The sequence below is a fragment of the Sparus aurata genome, chromosome 22 (genome assembly GCF_900880675.1).
Source record: "Sparus aurata chromosome 22, fSpaAur1.1, whole genome shotgun sequence".
Lineage (NCBI taxonomy): Eukaryota > Metazoa > Chordata > Actinopteri > Spariformes > Sparidae > Sparus > Sparus aurata.
The window spans coordinates 2,588,024-2,600,978 of record NC_044208.1 but is presented as its reverse complement, the minus strand read 5'-3'; the positions used below and the strand labels follow the sequence as shown (position 1 = coordinate 2,600,978).

The 12,955-nt window shown below is 45.2% G+C and overlaps 1 protein-coding gene and 2 non-coding genes across 5 annotated transcripts in view; 2 read left to right on the top strand and 1 right to left on the bottom strand.

Annotated features, from left to right (window-relative positions):
- The window catches only part of ankrd6b (ankyrin repeat domain 6b), a 188,744-nt gene that overhangs the window by 107,878 nt on the left and 67,911 nt on the right, over positions 1-12,955 (bottom strand). The gene's annotated exons all lie outside the window — the stretch shown is intronic.
- Positions 4,121-4,193, top strand: trnav-aac (transfer RNA valine (anticodon AAC)). The gene has a single exon. It is a non-coding gene; the product is annotated as a tRNA-Val (tRNA).
- Positions 5,101-5,173, top strand: trnav-aac (transfer RNA valine (anticodon AAC)). The gene has a single exon. It is a non-coding gene; the product is annotated as a tRNA-Val (tRNA).

Sequence of the window (12,955 nt, the reverse complement as noted above, 5' to 3'; positions counted from 1 at the left end):
AAATAACAACTTCTTGTACATTTTGCTCAGAACACAAAGTGTTGCATATCTCCACATTGGTGTGTCCGAATGACAGAAAACTCAGGTGACTACTTCCCCATGAGGTTCTGTGCAAAATTTTGGCCGATGACCACTAGGTGGCGCTGTTTAAATTGAACTATTTTATATCTCCACATCGGTTGGTTGGATTAAGACGAAACTTGATAGAATCATTGCCAATGCCCTCGTGACGATAGTTGACGAGAGGCATTACCAGGGGACTCTATAGTGCCCACTGGAATATTAACAATCCAAGCCCTGCCTCCTACAAGCACATACATTGACAAAATTTGGTATGCATCATCATCATCATCCCCAGACGCACAAAAAACATCTGGGTACCAAACTGTCACTCCAACAGGAAGTCGGCAATTTTCATTCAAAGTTCCGATCCATTTCCATGCCTTGCACTTTAACGAACTCATACAGATTGAATACCACAGACTTCCAATTCACTCAGTATCATCCTCAGACCTTGAACATAAAAATGCATCAAAAGCTTTTGCCTATGTCAAACATTGTGGGTGTCATGGTGCGGTCCATTTTCATGCTTCGCCATAAAGCATCAAGTCCTTATAACTTCACCATACAATTTCCAATGTACACCAAATTCATCACATATGTATACTATGTCGCCCTGAATACCTCCATGCATCAATACTGTATCATATCCATAGTGCCACCTGCTGGACACAGGAATTCAGACAAACATACTATTGACATGACATTTACATTTATAGTTTTTCTCCTCCATATAATACACTACACAATGACATGCAACTAAAAGGTGAGCACACCCCTCCGACAGCGTCAAATTAGTTTCAGGGATTTTTCACCTGTAGTCCATTTTCCTTTTATGTAGACTGCACAGAGTTCTTCTGACTGCAGTGTACATTATTTAATACTGGCAGGAGCAGGCCACCAAATCATAAAGGAACAACTTCTTATCTGGACCAAACTTCACATGTCTGATAAGAGTCCAGCCCTGAACACATAGGCCAATATACAGTCATAGTCACAGCGCCACATGTTGGACACGACATGTTGGAAATGAAATTTAACCCCTTCCTGCACTGTACAAAACACAGACAGCTAAAAGATGCGTACACAATAATAGGGCAATGGCGCCAGTTACACAGCGTGTGGGGACTGTGAGGGCCCACTCATCGCTGCTTGCAGCTTTAATTTATGTTTAAATATGTTTATCTTTATATTCAAATATTTGTTCATAAGTTACAGCACTGGATATCAAAAATTGTCTCTCCTCTCCACCCCCCAGTCTGTGGGAGGAAAAGTACACGTTTAACTCCCAATTTATTCAATCTACCAGGTTCAAAGTGAGTGTCTTGCAGGTATATTATTTGGATTTCACCTTTCTATAGTTTTAATAAAATGTCCCCCCTCTTGCTTCGGTTTATTACCCCGTTCATATTGAGTGAAACCATTGTTATAGGTCTTTTATAAGTGACACCCAGCTCAACTGCACACTTAAACTTAGTAACCTCCCTCCTCCACTCTAAAACCAAGAGGGAGTGAACAAAATGAATAAAGAACGAACATTACACTGAATGACATACACCTTAACATAAATAGTCAGTGTGACTTCCTATGTAGGGGTCTGTAAGCCTCACTCTGTTGAGCCTCAGGTAAAGGCTCCAAGATGAAACTTTCCCCATGTGTCCAGTTAAAGGGGCCCTTAGGGATGGCAGTGGCACAGTAAAGTGAAAGTTGACCCCAAACAAACCTTGTTACAGTCTAGTGGGTCTCTACCAATAGATATAGTTGTGTTACTATTCCAATGTTATTCTCGCTGCTCGCCTGGTCCTCAGCTGCATCCTCTATTGTATCGTAGATTTTGGTTCCATCTTTGTGTCTCACCTACAGCCTAACCTGGGAAGAGAGTCTGGAATTGAACTTTGTCATCTTTCAGGACCTCATGGACCTCTGCATATTCTATTAATTTTTTGAGGATAAGAGGATTATAGACGTGGAACAGGTTTATGTGGTAGTCTTTCCAGGTGAATCCCTTTCCCTGCCATTCCATGTGGAGTAATGCCTCTTTGTTTTGGATCTTGAGAACTGTCTATGATGTGGTACGTCCTCAGGTGGTTGTAGCCCTGCTGAACGTGCGCTCTTTGAATCTGTAAGTCAGGCCCGTCTTCGGTTAGTCTGAGACATTCACTGAGTAAATTTACCGCAAATGTGACCATCGTTGGTGACTCCTTTTCCACGCCTTCTCGCACCACATAAATCCCCATGTTCTCATGTCTGGAGCAACTCTCCAAGTCTATTAGCTCATCCCCTAGCTTCATACACAGCTTTAGCATCTCCGTCATAACTTCTTCAAGTTTTGAATCATCTCCTCTGCTTTCTCGATTTGCCGATCTGCTTCATCCAATCTTCTGTTCGCCTTCAAAATATCTTCTTTGAGTATCCCTTATGTTATTTGGTTACTTGGCGGAGTCCTCGAAATTCTTGCAGAATAAGCACCAAATCAGTCATTTCTCCGCTCAAGGCTTGCGTAGTTCATCACACCTTGCTGCTTGTTAGCCTTGACCGCTAATTATTAGCTAGCTGTGCCTCATCTTCTATGTCCACCTCTGCTTTCTGCTGGCAATTATTGCTCTGTGTCTTGGCCGATGTCTTACCCCCTTGCTTAATGACCTTAGTCGAAATGAATTTCTCCGCCATGTATAGCACTGCGAACACCACGTCAAGTCCTGGTTCTTCATGTTAACAGGGAAGCTAAATCCTTTGGGCACAAGGACATATGTGGTGATGTTGTTTTACAGATTTGGTCAATCATCAATAGCTGGAAGAAAACGCAACTCTGCCCACTGGGGAATTGAACCCCAATCTTCGGCATGACAGGCAGAGATACTGTCCACTTTACTAACTAAGAAGCTATTGTGCCACAGCTTCTGCTCGTGAGCCGGATGCTCGGGCCGCTTAAAACACTATGCCGAGACGTACCGGGAAGCGCTTCCGCTGAAGGACAGTGATGCATTTTTGCTAATGTTCAGCTGATGTTATGCCCCCAATTGAGGTCCGGTTGGACAGGAAGCGAAAGGACAGCAGTAGAACTCCCCATGGTCATTGGCCCGGAGCAAGTCGTTAGCGGCTTGGTGGGCTTGAGCTTTGTAGTTGGGGATCTGTCTGAAACCTCCCCATAAGGAGGCGGACTCCTTAGTGAGGAGCTGCTGTTGACGACTCTCAGAGTACAGTCGTTTACACCTCTCCAGCATAAAGCAGTGTCGTTAACGCGCCTCCACTGTTGAAGACTTCCAACCCAGAGGAACATTTTACTGCTCAAAGCTTGCTCCTTTATGGCTATGGAGCCGTAAAGGAGCCCAATGAGAGTTCTCATTTCAATCTCGTTGTAGTCTTTTTTGGTCTCAAACATTTCTCATTTGTTTCTCCTAAAATTCCTTAGGAGCAATAGGTCAGACTTGAGACTTTACCGCTTAAACCTTGCTCCTTTCAAGCACTGGGGAGACATTCTGAAACTTCATTGAGAGCTTGATGAGATCTCCTTTGAAACTTACAGGGAGCCCCAGTTGAGATTTTCTACACCTGTTTCTCAGGAAAAACAATTTAGAAACAGGAGAAATCAGCCACAGCCTCACTTTGGTCTCACATAGATCTCATAGTTGTCTAGGAGAAAGGAATTAGACACTACTGAGATCTCTTTTCCAATTTTCGTTTCCTCTGGGAAAGTACAGTCGTTTCACTGTCTCACTGCCTTTCTAGGCGGGCACAAAGATCCTCCACAGCCTCACTGCTCCACTTCTGTGATATCCTCACCACAACTTTAGAGAGCTTTAAGCTCGGCGCGAAATGTCCCATGTTCAAACCGGGCGGAAACAACTTTCCCTCTACGTAGTCGCACTGGACTTTTTAGTCAAACATTCAGAATTACACTTGACAAAACGTACATTGCTCTGGAACTTACAGTACTGTAAGCTCTTTGATCGCTGTTGAATGTGTTGTTTACAATCAGAACTATCCATGGGCAATGAATGGGCAAAATTTGCAATTCCGATTTCCGCTGTACATATCCAAATACCACCTCCCTCGCGTGGTTTCCGTAGTGTAGTGGTCATCACATTCGCCTAACATGCCAAAAGTCCCTGGTTCAAAACCGGGCGGAAACACTACTCTTGGCGTATTACTGGTGAGTGTGCAAATCAAACCCTTGTCTGGCAAGCCATCAGAAAACGCCGCCATGTATAGCACTGCGAACACCACGTCAAGTCCTGATTCTTCGTGTTAACAGGGAAGCTAAATCCTTTGGGCACAAAGACATATGTGGTGATGTCGTTTTACAGATTTGGTCAATCATCAATAGCTGGAAGAAAACACAACTCTCCCCGTCGGGGAATCGAACCCCGACAGGCGGAGATACTGTCCACTATACTAACGAGGACCGATTCTGCCACAGCTTCTGCTCGTGAGCGGGCTGCTCGGGCCGCTTCAGAGAATATGCCGAGACGTACCGGGAAGCGCTTCCACTGAAGGACAGTGACGCATTTTTGCTCATGTTCAGCTGATGTTATGCCCCCAATTGAGGTCCCGTTGGCCAGGAAGCGAAGGGACAGAACAGTAGGACAGCAGTAGAACTCACCATGGTCATTGGCCCGGAGCAAGTCGTTAGCGGCTTGGTGGGCTTGAGCTTTGTAGTTGGGGATCTGTCTGAAACCTCTCCATAAGGAGGCGGACTCCTTAGTGAGGAGCTGCTGTTGACGACTCTCAGAGTACAGTCGTTTACACTTCTCCAGCATAAAGCAGTGTCGTTAGCGCGCCACCGCTGTTGAAAACGTCCAAAGTACAGTCGTTTCACCGTCTCACCGCCTATCCCTCTACCTGCTCGCACTGGACTTTTTAGTCAAACAGAATTACACTGGACAAAACATGCATTGCTCTGGAACTTACAGTACTGAAAGCTCTTTGATCGCTGTTGAATGTGTCGTTTACAATCAGAACTATTCATGGGCAATGAATGGGCACAATTTGCAATTCCGATTTATGCTGTACGTATGCAAATACCACGTCCCTCGTGCGGTTTCCGTAGTGTAGTGGTCATCACGTTTGCCTAACACGCCAGAGGTCCCCGGTTTGAAACCAGGCGGAAATACTACTCTGAGCGTATTACTGGTGAGTGTGCAAATCAAACCCTTGTCTGGCAAACCATCAGAAAACCCCGCCATGTATAGCACTGCGAACACCACGTCAAGTCCTGATTCTTCGTGTTAACAGGGAAGCTAAATCCTTTGGGCACAAAGACATATGTGGTGATGTCATTTTACAGATTTGGTCAATCATCAGTAGCTGGAAGAAAACACAACTCTCCCCGTCGGGGAATCAAACCCCGGTTTTCCGCGTGACAGGCGGACATACTGTCCACTATACTGATGTTATGCCCCCAATTGAGGTCCCGTTGGCCAGGAAGCGAAAGGACAGAACAGTAGGACAGCAGCCTACAACAGTAGGACTCCTTAGTGAGGAGCTGCTGTTGATGACTCTCAGAGTACAGTCATTTCACAGTCTTACCGCCTTTCTAGGCAGGCACAAAGATCCTCCACAGCCTCACTGCTCCACTTCTATGATATCCTCACCACAACTTTAGAGGGCTTTAAAGGAGAACTTCGGTCGATTTAAACATGCAGCTTCATTGCTCAAGCTACCCTTGACTTGCCAGTACCGAAGACGCGAACAAATTTGATCCAGCCGTTACAGAGCTCCGTGAACGGAGACGTAGCATTGAACGCTAACTGCATGGGGTCAGAACTTTAGACTGTGTTTTAAGCGTCTTAACATGCTCCACATCTCACACCAAAAGTTATGCAACATCAGCAGACACCTTAGCACACAGCACTGTAGCGTGTATGACTCAAAATGAATGACAAAGTAGTTAAAACAGTGTGTTTGTGCAAGGAGCTACTTACCTGTTTGTTGACATCTGTGTGTTCCGGTAGCTAGACCAAACTAGCATATCCATCGAGTGTGCACTTAACAGGCTTAACAGGCTATTGTAAGGCTCATGGCTCATGACAGGCTGTAACATGGACATGTACATTATGAACATAAACACGAAAATGCTGGATTACGTTTCCGTCTCCGCCAGTGAGGGAGTAAGTGCACGCTCGACGGATTGACTAGTTTGGTCTAGCTACCGGAAGACACGGATGTCAACAAACAGGTAAGTAGCTCCTTGCACAAACACACTGTTTTAACTACTTTTTTATTCAGTTTGAGTCATACACGCTACAGTACTGTGTGCTAAGGTGTCTGCTGATGTTGCATAACTTTTGGTGTGAGATGTGGAGCATGTTAAGACGCTTAAAACACAGTCTAAAGTTCTGACCCCATGCTGTTAGCGTTCAATGCTACGTCTCCGTTCACGGAGCTCTGTAATTGAAAAATAAATAAATGTAATATCGAGAATCAAATCGAATCGAACTGAACCGTGACCTTACAATCGAAAATATAATTGAATTGAGGATTTGGAGAATCGTGACACCCCTAGTAAGAATCCAACATAAGTATCGTGATATGTCTTCAGCTCTAAGATCACACAGTGTAATTAAGTAGAAGTGTCTAAGCATATCCCTGTATGACATCCACACAAGCACGCTTCACCAAAATGATGAGAGCACTGAGACAGCCTGGAGCAACTACAGCAGAGGATGAGCAAATACATTGGCACTAAATTATTTGCCTGACTGAATCTCGAGCTGCTGGAATTATTTGCATTAGCATAAGTTTGAAACATGATGAGAAACATGATGGGGTTGTGTGTGCTCATGTGTAAGCGATCTAGTCCTGCTAACCCTTATCCTCTAGAGATGCAGACGAGCCCACAGAAAAAGTGTTTTGTTAATTAATTTACCTTACAATAACGGAAGAGATTTGATATCTGGTCGGAAAGTCACACCATCTCAGCCACCTTTAAAAACATAAACAAGGCCACAAACACTAGACCAAATCCATGAGTCACACAACTTAGTGATAAAATGGGAGTAAAATGACACCCAAGGATGCAGACACCACAATACAGGCCACCAACCGTAGAAATAAAGCTGACCAGTTGGTTCTGAGCCTGCATTCAGTGTGACCTAAACAGCTAAACAGAACAGGTTAGGTCTTAAAAAACACATTTAGTTCTATCAAAAATTGGTGATTGGTGTCATTTGTAAGAAACTAAAAGTATTCCTAAGGTCAGACTCATAATATATGGTTAAACCTTTGAACTGAAAGGCTTATCACACTATAGGTCTTAAAATGTGAAAATGGTTAGCAGTTGAGAGATTTCATTCAAAATTAAGAAAAGTAATCAAAATGTAATCAAATGTAATTAGTTACATTACTTTGAGAAAGTAATTGAAATAGTTACACTACTATTACATTTTCAACAGGGTAACTTGTAATTGTAACCAACTACATTTCCAAAGTAATCTTCCCAACACTGACTAGGACTGTAACGACACACCAAACTCACGATTCGGTTTGTATCACGATTTTTGACCCACGATTCGATACAAACCTCGATTTTTTAGAATAAAATTAAACATTTTATTTTTGTAACATTTCAATAACTTCTGTATGAAACTCGTCTGATAGTATCAGAGGCGCAGTACTGGGAAACTGAACCGGTGTGAATGGATGAGCCAGCTGCGCATATGGAGGGCGTGTCTAACAGTCTGATGACTGCACAGGTCTCTCACTCAACTCAATAAACAGAAATGTCCCACAAAGCAACGTTACAGAACCAAACAAAAGTAACGTAGTAACTGTAACTGTCTTTGGCAACTTATATGAGGAAAAAGATACCACAGATATAGTGGAGAAGTGTCCATCCTCCCACCTGTCCTACGACTCCTCGCAACATTTCTGCCCGAAAAACAGCGTCTGTCACCGGCAAAAACCTTTAACTCACCGAGTGTTCGTGATGAAAAAAAATCTCCGCGACCGTCAGCCCTCCTGACCGAGACTTCAGGGAACTTTCGGAAAATAACCTCCGTCCTGCAAGATTGACAGGGTTATTGACACACGTCATGCCTCTTTAGGAGCTGCAGCTCCGGCTTTCTGTGTGAATTTACAGCGATACGGCGGAGATGCTTCGCTCTGTGTGAATCACCATCGGCGGAGAATTGGTCAACCGCGGCTGCGGCTTTTATGCGTCTTCTCCGGTTCGTCTTCACTCCAGCGGTGCTTCGCTCTGAGTGAACGACCATCGGTGGAGAATTGGTGAACCACCTGTGGTGTTAATGCGTCGTCTCTGTGTGAAATGGACAGCTTATTGTTACTCATAGGGCTGGATCTGGACAGGAACTTGTGTCGCAATTCTGCCTTCTCACACCGCGAGACAGGTTTGTGCATCTGAGTGTCGCGATTTCGGTTTTGATACGTGTGTCGTTACAGCCCTATACTTGACAGGAGTCTGCCCATACTGCAACCTTAAATGACTGAGGGAGTTTCCTCTCAAACAGGCTCAGCTGTCTCACAGTGAACACAGCTGGACATTGGACTGGGTCTCAACACAACCTCTTAGAATGACGGATGACAGTTTAAAACCAGGGGATACAGTGTGGTGAACTCTGGAGAAAAACACACCGGGGATGCAGAGTAGGGAAGCATTGCGGGGGAGGAGAGAAGGGTCGTAATGGGACAGGCTTATGGAGAGGAGAAGATTTAAGCCATGTCTTCCCTCGCCATGGGCTGCATTGGGATTGGGTCCCGCCGGGTCCCGCGGGACCCAACCCAAATCTCAAGGGAGCATGGCGGTTTGAACTTTGGTGCGGGCGGGAACGGGCGGCTAAAACAAACACTGCGGGAACGACAGGATGAAGGAGTCAACAAATGAAGTAGAAAAAAAGCTAAAACAAGGTCTCTACAACAGAAAAAATAAGCAAGGCAAGTCTGACATTAGGAAAAGCTTCTCAATTACTAACATTTATTGTGTAGGCCTACCGTTGTCTGCTGATTGTGTTCTCATTATTGTTTCTTATTCAGGTCTGTCTTAGAAAAGAGACCTTAACCTAAAGGTAGAAAAATAAATAAAATACAGAGGAGGAGAATAGAATATGAAACAGCCTTTATTTCATTAAAAACTAAATGAAAACAACGAAATAGGAGCGCTATTCCTGACCAGTGTGTCAAAAGACACGCAGCCCAGGGAAACGAAACAAACAACCCCATGAGTCTCTTTATTAATAGCCTATAAAATGACGTGTTTTCTCCTGCGGGACAGGAGAAGACACAAAATCAATGCATTTCTATTATTGTGCGGGCATAAATTCTCAGAGTTTTGCAGGTGCGGGCGGGAGTGGACATACACATTGCAGGAGCGGGCGGGAGTGTAACACACACGTTGCGGGTGCGGGCGGTAATCAGAAATTCAGCGGGAGCGGGCAGGAGCGGGATGAAGAAAACAGTCCTGCGCAGGGCTCTAATGTATGGTCTCTTAGCAACAAATGGACGAGCTAACGGTGCTAACGCGGAGCCACAGGGAGTACCGGGAATGCAGTCTGATGTGTTTCACTGAGACATGGCTGCACAGGGATATTACGGACCAGAACGTCTCCATGGATGGCTTCCACACCGTCCGGGCCAACCGGGATTGTACCGAGAGCGGTAAGTGGAAAGGATGGGGGCTTGCCATTCTAGTGAATAGCAGATGGTGTAATCCTGGTCACATCACAATTAAAGAAAAGCTCTGTAGCCCGGATGTTGAACTGCTGGTCGTTGGACTCCGTCCATACCATCTGCCTAGAGAGATCCCGCATGTCATCATTGTTGTCCTTTACATCCCTCCCTCTGCAAACCTAACATCTGCCTGCAGCACCATACACACCATCATCTTCAAGCTTCAAACGAAACACCCCAGTGCCCTCATCATCATGTCAGGAAACCTTAGCCACATAACCATGGACAGTTCTGCAGACTTTAAAACCATACGCGAGCGGTAACTACCAGAGAGAAGACGACCCTGGACCTTATGTATGCTAACACTAAGGATGCATACATCTCTTCTTCTCTCCCCCCTCTTGGCAGGTCGGATCACAACCTGGTTCACCTCAAACCCTGCTATGTGCCTCTGGTGAAGAGGAAGCCTATGACCACAAGGACTGTGAGGAGGTAGTCGGAGAAGGCTCACGAGGCACTGCAGGGCTGCTTTGAAGTAACTGACTTGCCTGCACTCTGTGAGCCCCACGGGGAGGACATCGATGGGCTCACAGAGTGCATCACGGACTACGTAAACTTCTGTGTGGACTGCAATGTCCCTGCTCGGACTGTAACCTGTTACGCAAACAATAAACCTCACTAAGGACATTAAGGCCATCCTGAATGAGAAGAAGAGGGTGTTCAGAGAGGGTAACCATGATGAGGGGAGGAAAGTGCAGGGCGTACTCAAGCTTAAAATCAGGGAGGCTAAAGACAATTACAGGAGAAAGCTGGAGAACAAACTCAAGCGAAACAACATGAGGGATGTGTGGAGTGGCAGTGGCGGCTGGTGACTGAAGAAATTGGGGAGGACAGGAGGAAAACCAGTCCACGGTGTCATGTTATTTTATACAAGTCAACTACTTATCCCTACTTTCTTATATTCAATGAAAATTAAGCAATAAAACAATGACTTACAAGACTTCTTTAAAAAACATTTTATTAAATGGCTAATATACAAGACAAAAGAAAATACCAATGTGTGCCCCTACCGGGATTTGTTCCCCGGCCGCCTGCGTGGCAGGTAACTGCTCTATCCACTGCGCTAACGTTATGTCCTCTATCGGGACGAACGAAACGAAACCTATGAATTATCTTTCTGACGGCGATGCTCTGATTTCTCCGGACAGTTTTTTTTTCTTTCTTTCAGACTGCTCTGTCTCCTCCGTCTGCAGCTGTCGCTGTTCAACCGTTTTAAGTGGATTTTCTTCCAAAGAAGAAACTTTTTTATGATATAATATATATATATATAATATTTTATAAATGATACTGAGATTTGGTAATGATTTATTTCAACCAGTTACCCTTCTTAAAAAAAAAAATGGATCTTCCTCTTGCCTCTCAAAAATAGAGGACCAACCTCCTCTGCCTCTATGGACGAGCCTCCTCTGATATATATAGACGTATATATATATATATATATATATATATATATATATATATATATATATATATTATATTATATATATATATATATACACACACACATATGTGTAAAGTGTGCAGTAAAGTGGATGCGCCTGTAGAGAGATTTACACAATACCTAAAACACAGTGAGCTGGATAATTTAGCTTCCCCAGTACACACAAATAGTCTTTCCCGTCTTTCCCGACATGGTTGGCTATTAATTGTTAACTGTCTAACCGCGATGTCGAAGGGACCTGCTGTGTTAAATAAAAAACACTGACAGTGAGTGTCACGACTTCAAATTAAAAGCCCTCCAGCGTTTTATACACAGGCCAGGCCAGTCACATAGATTTTGACTTAATTTTGACAAGACACGGCTCCAAATGTTTGTTTGGTTTTTTTCCTGCGACCAGTCGACCAATGAAATTTTGGTCGGCTAATGAGTTTTTGGTCAACCAGTGCTTGGTCGACTATTTGGGGGCAGCCCTACAATGAATTGCACCTATTCTTCAATAGGTTTGATACTGCAGCACTCTACCACAAGACTCTGCTGCTGGCTGCCCAACAACAACTGCCACTTTACCTACCCCTACTCCTCCTCCTTACAGACCCCGTGTCTGCCCCCCATCACCTCAATTCACACCCACCTATGCCACACCTCCCCCTGCTCTGCATCATGTCCTCCACAACCTGAGGACCTCACCCCTCCCCCAACTGTCACCTCTACAGTGTTCTTCACGCCTGACCTGGTGAGAAGACAGCTGACAAGACTCCACTCCGGCGAAGCTGCAGGCCCTGATGGTGTTTTTCCCAGGGTGCTTAAAGCCTGTGCCCCCCAGCTGTGTGGAGTATTCAGTCAAGTATTCAACCTGAGCCTGCACCTACAGAGGGTCCCTGTGCTGTGGAAGACATCCTGCCTCGTTCCTGTGCCAAAGACGCAGCGTCCCAGTGGCCCTCAGGATTACAGACCGGTGGCCCTGGCGTCCCACATCATGAAGACCCTGGAGAGGCTCGTTCTGGAGCAGCTAAGGCCTATGGTCAGGCCTCTCACTGATCCACTACAGTTCGCCTATCCGCCCCACCTGGGAGTGGAGGACGGCATCATCTACCTGCTGAACAGGGTCTACACTCTTCTGGACAAGCAGGCAAGCACTGTGAGAGTCATGTTCTTTGAATTCTCCAGTGCTTTAAACACCATCCGTCCGGCTCTACTGGGTGAGAAGATGGCTGCGATGCAGGTTGAGGCCCCCATTGTGTCCTGGATTGTTGATTACCTGATGGGCAGACCACAGTACGTACGCCTACAGAACTGTGTGTCTGACAGGGTGGTCAGCAACACTGGGGCCCCACAGGGGACTGTCCTCTCTCCCTTCCTCTTCACCTTATTCACCTCAGACTTCAACTATTGAGTCCTGCCACCTTCAGAAGTTTTCTGATGACTCAGCAATAGTTGGCTGCATTGAAAGGGGTGATGAGAATGAATACAGGACTGTTGTGGGTAACTTTGTCACTTGGAGTGAACTGAATCATCTGCAGCTCAACGTGACAAAGACAAAAGAGCTCATAGTGGATCTGAGGAGGGCAACAACACCAGTGACCCCTGTTTCCAGGGTGTCCCTGTGGACACTGTTGGGGAATACAAATACCTGGGGCTATACTTTAACAATGGACTGGATTAGAAACACCAAGGCGGTCTACAAAAAGGGCCAAAGCCGACTCTTTTTACTAAGGAAGCTGAGGTCCTTTAAAGGAGTCATCACCTGGTTTTTTACATATCCAGTCCCTC